This window comes from Triticum dicoccoides, chromosome 1A (genome assembly GCF_002162155.2).
Source record: "Triticum dicoccoides isolate Atlit2015 ecotype Zavitan chromosome 1A, WEW_v2.0, whole genome shotgun sequence".
NCBI lineage: Eukaryota > Viridiplantae > Streptophyta > Magnoliopsida > Poales > Poaceae > Triticum > Triticum dicoccoides.
The window spans coordinates 154,108,242-154,114,795 of NC_041380.1; the positions used below are offsets into that span (position 1 = coordinate 154,108,242).

The following is a 6,554-nucleotide window of genomic DNA, read 5'->3' on the forward strand; positions in this document are numbered from 1 at the left end:
CGAACACTATCACGCCAGCGACAAGTGGGAGCGGGTGCCTACCGGTCGTGAGCGACCACTTAGAGGCGCATCAGAGGAGAAATCGGGCTTGGGAAAGGATGGCATCCCTCTTCTCACCCCGCAGCTTCGGTGAGCTTGCCTGAGCGTTCCACCGCGCGTTCGAGCGTGGCGGAGTAGTCAAAGGACGGGAGGGGAGGGAGGTAGAGTTGGGAGGCGATGCGGTACACAAGGTTAGCGAGCACGAACGTGGTGCAGGCCGCGGCCTCAGCGGCCTCGGCGAAGGAGATCGGAAGGCGGTGGGATCGCGCGACGAGCAAGGTGCAGGCGGCTGCGAGCGCAGGAAGAAAGGCAGTGCCCAGGCAGGCGAGATTCCTGTTGGTGGCGGATTGGGCTATTCTGAGGACCTCGTCGACGCGGCTGGCCGAGAGTGAGAAGCGGGCGGCCATGGAGGTGATGACGTCGGAGGCGGCGTAGAGTTTGTGGTCGAGGTAGGGGGACTGGGAGCTGTGGTGGACGGTGGTGGCGGCGCGACGGTCGAGTTCCCCGCCCTCGGTGAAGCAGGTGGAGTTGACGAACTCGTCGGCGACGGCGTCATGGACGACGCCGCAGGCGGTGCAGACGAGCACGCCCGAGGCCGTTCCGGAATCACCGGGCCCTCGCCGCACGACACGCACGTCCACTCCATCGCGCGCGCGACCAGCGGCGTCCGGTGCGGCGGGGAGGTCAGATGCTGAGGAGGGCGGTGGCTTGAGCGGGAAGAAACGATGAGGGGAAAGAAGACGGCGGAGAAGCCGAGTAGCAGCTCGGTGTGGACGCTGATCTGCAAAGGGCGCTAATAGGCGCCGGCGCACCGGCCGAAACTTTCGGCCGGTCCCGCGTGGGCCACTGGATCTGTCTAACACAGAGCGCGCGGAACCGCTCGATCACGCACGTATCGGACGGGCTCGATGTGGACCTGGTCATCGTCTTCCTCATCCGCCGCACATCGTTGACTCTGGCCGCCGTCGCCGTCTGCCACACCCCGCGTTCCTGGTGGCTCGTCATGGCTGCTGCTCGCCGTCGCTCGCCGTCGCCACTCGCCGCTGCTCGCATTCTCCGCTGCAGCAAAAAAGGTACCAGCTGCATCAAAAACAGGCGGTAATGGCAGCCGCCAGGTCCAACAATGTCGGGGCCGCCGGTTCCAGCATCCGTCGCAGCATCATTGGTGCATAGAAAACAGTCGTGTGCATCAACGGCTCGCCGCTGCAGCTTTTTCGTCGTCGGTCTCTGGTTGAAGCTTTTGAAATATATGGTTGAAGCTTTTGTGTTAACGATTGTAGCTTTTTGCGTTTCCTGTCACCGGTTGAAGCTTTCTATATCTCCGGTCGAAGCTTTTTTTCTAGCCAGTTGAAGCTTTTTTCGTCGCCGGTTGCAACTTTTTTGATTTTCAGTCACCGATCACCGCCGTGAATGGTGGTAACAATTACTGTCTATGGTAGCAGCAAACATTTTGTGTGGTTGCAGCAAAACGTTGTCCTGGCTGTCAAAGGGTTGCATCTTCTTCATGAATGATGTAGCTTTTCTCTATCGTTTGGTTGAAGCTTTTTTCATCAAAGGTTATAGCATTTTATATAGACGGTTGTAGCTTTCCTCGATAGCACTGAACGTTTACAGCTTTCGGTATATACGGTTGAAGCATTTTTAATCTTGGGTTGAAGCTTTCCTGTCAACGGTTGCAGCACTCGCCAGCCTCCCCAGCTATCGCGCATCTCTGATTGAAGCAGAAAATACCGTTGGTTCCAGCAAAAAATCTCTATGGTAGTAGCAAAACCAAAACACAGTTGTAGCAAAAAACGGTCATCCGCCATCTCGCCGTGACGTCGAGGTTCCAGCAAAATTTGCGTCACCGGGTGCAGTCCTGCCATGGCTGGTTGCAGCTCCGGCAAGGTAGGGAGAGCTTTGATGCAGGCGGATCCGCGCGGATCTGGTCGAGGGCGGCCAAATCTGCTGAATGGCGGCGCGCCTGGGAGGCCTGCGGCGCGGGGCGATGCGTTGACCATGGCAGCGAGGAGAGAGAAAGAGAGAGATGCGCGAGAGGAAGAAGAGAAAAGGGAGGAGGACTAGTCGTCTCGGGTCCATCGCGCCACGTGGTTGCTCGCGAGTGGGTCGCATCGCGCGCGCGTGGACTGGACCGGCCGAAGCTTCGGCCGGTGCCTCGGCCCCAAACGTTTCCCATCTGCAAATTAGGGCTTGCTATGTGTTTGAGGTAGAATATGGGGAATCTGTTAGGGTTATTTTTTTGTAAGGGAAAGGGAAATCTGTTACGTAGGGACTCGGACGAAACATTCAACGGAATAAGGCCCTCGACGGAAAAAGGCCCAAGAAGGCCTAAAAGCATCTCTACCGGAACTGGATAAGCCCCGGCTCGAAAAATAACTATTTTTTTTGCCCGGAACGAAATGGAAAGATCAGATCCCGAATAAGCCCCCAATCGGAAAAAAAAATCCGGTGAGCAGGAAAATCCCCGCCTGTGCCCAATCTGTTCAGTTTTGGTGGCCATTTTTTGACACTAATGTTGAGGTTTCACCGCGCGTGAGTTCTTCTTTTCCCCGCCTCTCTCCGCTACCGAATCTCGCTGCCGCTTCCCGCCCCCGCTTCCCTGCAGCAGAAAAGAGTCGCCGCCTCCCGCCAGTTCGTTTCCACCTCGTTTCGTACCTGGGGGTGGCGTATCCCGTCCGCGCGGTCGCAGCTGCCGCCGCCGCCATGGATCCGGCGCAAAGCTCGGGGGCAAATGACAAATCCCATGCTTGAGTAGCTAGGATTTTCTATATAGGGGAGCAAACGTACGATGCCGGTGGACTCGACGGTTATCAGGCAAGACAGGGACCGAGATTTACCCAGGTTCGGCCCCTCGTACGAGGTAAAGACCTACCGCTGCTTGTTTGATCGTATTGATGGAGATGATTACAAAGGCGAGATGCGACTTGGCACGAGGTTGATGATGGCTATGGGGTACTACGGTGGATTGTGCGTTCGGTGTCTAGAGAGGCCCCTCCCGTGCCTTTATATACTAGGCTGGGTCCCGGGTGCCCTAGGTCAGTTACAAGTAAGAGTTGGGGTCTATCTCTATTTCTTCTTGCCTTGTACGGTAAGTTTTCCTTGTTTGGGTCCGGCTTGGACTTCTTGCTTTCCTTGTTCAACGATTATCCCGAGTGGGCTGATGACCCACAAGTGTAGAGGATCGCAATAGTCTTCGAGAGAAGTAAAACCCAAATTTGTTGATTCGACACAAGGGGAGCCATATGTAAGGACATATTTCTCCTAAGTATATTTTGGTGTTTGTTAACAACATGATTAAATGATCTCACTGTGTACTCAAGTGTTTTAGGAAACATAGAAGCATTGCACATTGTTGGATGACCCCTCAGAGAAAGGAAAAAGCTTGAAGACGGTGGCCCCTAATTTTACTCGTTTATTTGAGTCATAGGAAAGCCGTACTATCAAGAGGGACGTCTCTTTGGAATGGTTTGGGAAATGTTGCACCTTCACAAATCACGTCTACACCTTTCCACATTCCTACAATCATTGGGGAAGTTGACAGAAATTTGATCTACCACAGAAAACTCGCAAAATGCACTAATTCCGAGTGGTTCGAAATTCACTCAGAATTCCGGCCGAGTCAGAATTTCCGAACTCACTCCGGAATGGTTCTGAAATGAGTCTCCACTCCCTGTTTTCCATCCGGAGACCAGTGAGCTGGGATTCGGATTATTCTGAGCGTCCGAAATTCCAGATGAATTCCGAATCCATTCTGGATGTGTATTTCCTGGAAAAAACGGCTAGTTTTTCAATGGACCTATATAAGTCACCCCTTCTTCCACAAACACACTACCACGACCAGAAATATTTCCCCTACCATTGTTGCAAGCTCAAATCACCAAGAACTCTCTCCCTACCCACTCAAACACTCTATCCTTCTAGGATTTGAGGGAGTTGACCTTGATCTACACTTTCACCGAAGGAATCCAATTTCCCCCTCCATTCCATTGAGTTCTTGTTACTCTTGGGTACTTAGGAGCCCTAGACGGTTCATGGTCGTCCCCGTGGTTTTGGTAGCCGTGGAGACTAGTTGAGGAGCCTTCAATTGAGTTGTGGAGTGTCCCCCTCGACCTTGTGATTCTTGTGGCTTTGGAAGCCGCGGGAATTTGGTGAGAGCCTCCAATTGAGTTATGGAGTGTGCCTCATCCTTGTAAAGGTTTGTTTGTCTACCTCAAAGGCAACATAGTGGTTCGTGTCATATCACGTTGGTGAGGACACGAAGGAGATACGGCGTGGCATTGACGCCTATTCGGGGATCACTTTGTGACTCTACACCGCTCCAACGGAGAGTAGCTTCCTTTGGGAAGTGAACTTCAGGATAAATCTCTGTGTCACCGTGTTGTTATCTTTTACCTTGCCTTTACTTGTTTAGCTAGCTTACTTATCGTATCTTGTGCTAGCTTGTATCTTGCTCATCATATAGGATTGTTCACATAGTTGCACTTTCTAGAGAACTTATATTTTGAGCAAATCCCTAATTTGTTAAAAGAAAAGAAAAATTTGTAGTTGCCTATTCAGCCCCCCCTCTAGATAACCTACTCGATCCTTTGAATTGGTATCAGAGCAAGGTCTCTTTGATCAAGGCTTCACCGCCTAAAGAGAAGGATATTTGGAGGGGAAGAACATCCTAAGTTAAGTGATGACGGGCTCCGATTGATCCGGGTCTCGGACTTCCTCTAAACACAAACACAACCATCATGGAGGAGGCTCCGGTCACAATGGGAGTCATGATGAAATTCCTTAAACAAATGGAAGTAAATCTCATGGCTAACGTTGCCACCATGATGGATGCTTAACTTGCTAAAAATGCTACCTCATCATCTACCGTCCCTTCCGAAGTGGTGGTAGATAATGTGGAGGACCCATCTAAGAATAAGAACACACTCCCTTAAGGAACACCTTCTTCTTACAATGATATGCCTTTTAACTATGTGCATCAACCCACTCACCCTCATATTAATACTCCTCATAGTCCTCCTCCCAAGCTTGATTCCACTAGATACGTGATACGTCCATTTTGCATCATGCTTTTATATTGATATTTATCGCATTATGGGCTGTTATTACACATTATGGTACAATACTTATGCATATTCTCTCTTATTTTACAAGGTTTACATAAAGAGGGAGAATGCCGGCAGCTGGAATTCTGGACTGGAAAAGGAGCAAGTTGGAGATAGCTATTCTGCGCAACTCCAAAAGCCACGAAATTCAATTATTTTGGAATATATAAAAAATACTGGGCAGAAGAAATACCAGAGGGGAGCTGCCAGGAGGCCACAAGCCTGGTAGGCGCGCCCCACCCCCTGGGCGTGCCTACAGGGCTTGTGGGCCCCCTGTTGCCCCTCTGGCTCCCCTCTTCTGCTATATGAAGCGTTATATCCTGGAAAAAAATCAAGGGAGAGCTTTCGGGAAGATACGCCACCGCCACGAGGCGGAACTTGAGCAGAACCATTCTAGAGCTCCGGCAGGGCTGTCCTGCCGGGGAAACTTCCCTCCCGGAGGGGGAAATCATCGCCATCGTCATCACCAACGCTCCTCTCATCGGAGGGGACTCATATCCATCAACATCTTCATCAGCACCATCTCATCTCCAAACCCTAGTTCATCTCTTGTATCCAATCTCCGTCTCGCGACTCCGATTGGTACCTGTAAGGTTGATAGTAGTGTTAGTTACTCCTTGTAGTTGATGCTAGTTGGTTTAATTGGTGGAAGATCATATGTTCAGATACTTAATGATAATTATTACCTCTCTGATCATGAACATAATTATGCTTTGTGAGTAGTTATGTTTGTTTCTAAGGACATGGGTTAAGTCTTGCTAATAGTAGTCATGTGAATTTGGTATTCGTTCGATATTTTGATGTGTTGTATGTTGTCTCTCCTCTAGTGGTGTTATGTGAACGTCGACTACATGACACTTCACCATTATTTGGGCCTAGAGGAAGGCATTGGGAAGTAATAAGTAGATGATGGGTTGCTAGAGTGACAGAAGCTTAAACCCTAGTTTATGCGTTGCTTCGTAAGGGGCTGATTTGGATCCACTAGTTTAATGCTATGGTTAGACTATGTTTTAATACTTGGTTCGTAGTTGCGGATGCTTGCGAAGGGGGTTAATAATAAGTGGGTGGCTTGTCCAAGTAAGGGCAGCACCCAAGCACCAGTCCACCCACATACCAATCTATCAAAGTAGCGAACGTGAATCATATGAACATGATGAAAACTAGCTTGACAGTAATTCCGATGTGTCCTCGGGAGCGCTTTACCTATTATAAGAGTTCGTTTCGGCTTGTCCCTTGCTACAAAAGGGATTGGGCCACCTTGCTGCACTTTTACTACTACAGTTACTTGTTACCCGTTACCAATTATCTTATCACAAAACTATCTGTTATCGCTACCTTTAGCACTTGCAGGCATTACCTTACTGAAAACCACTTGTCATTTCCTTCTGCTCCTCGTTGAGTTCGGCACTCTTA

At 50.2% G+C, this 6,554-nt stretch overlaps 1 pseudogene; it reads left to right on the plus strand.

Annotated features, from left to right (window-relative positions):
• Nucleotides 1–2,827: 2,827 nt before the first annotated feature.
• LOC119352382 lies at nucleotides 2,828–5,764 on the plus strand (annotated as a pseudogene).
• The last annotated feature ends 790 nt before the right edge of the window (nucleotides 5,765–6,554 follow it).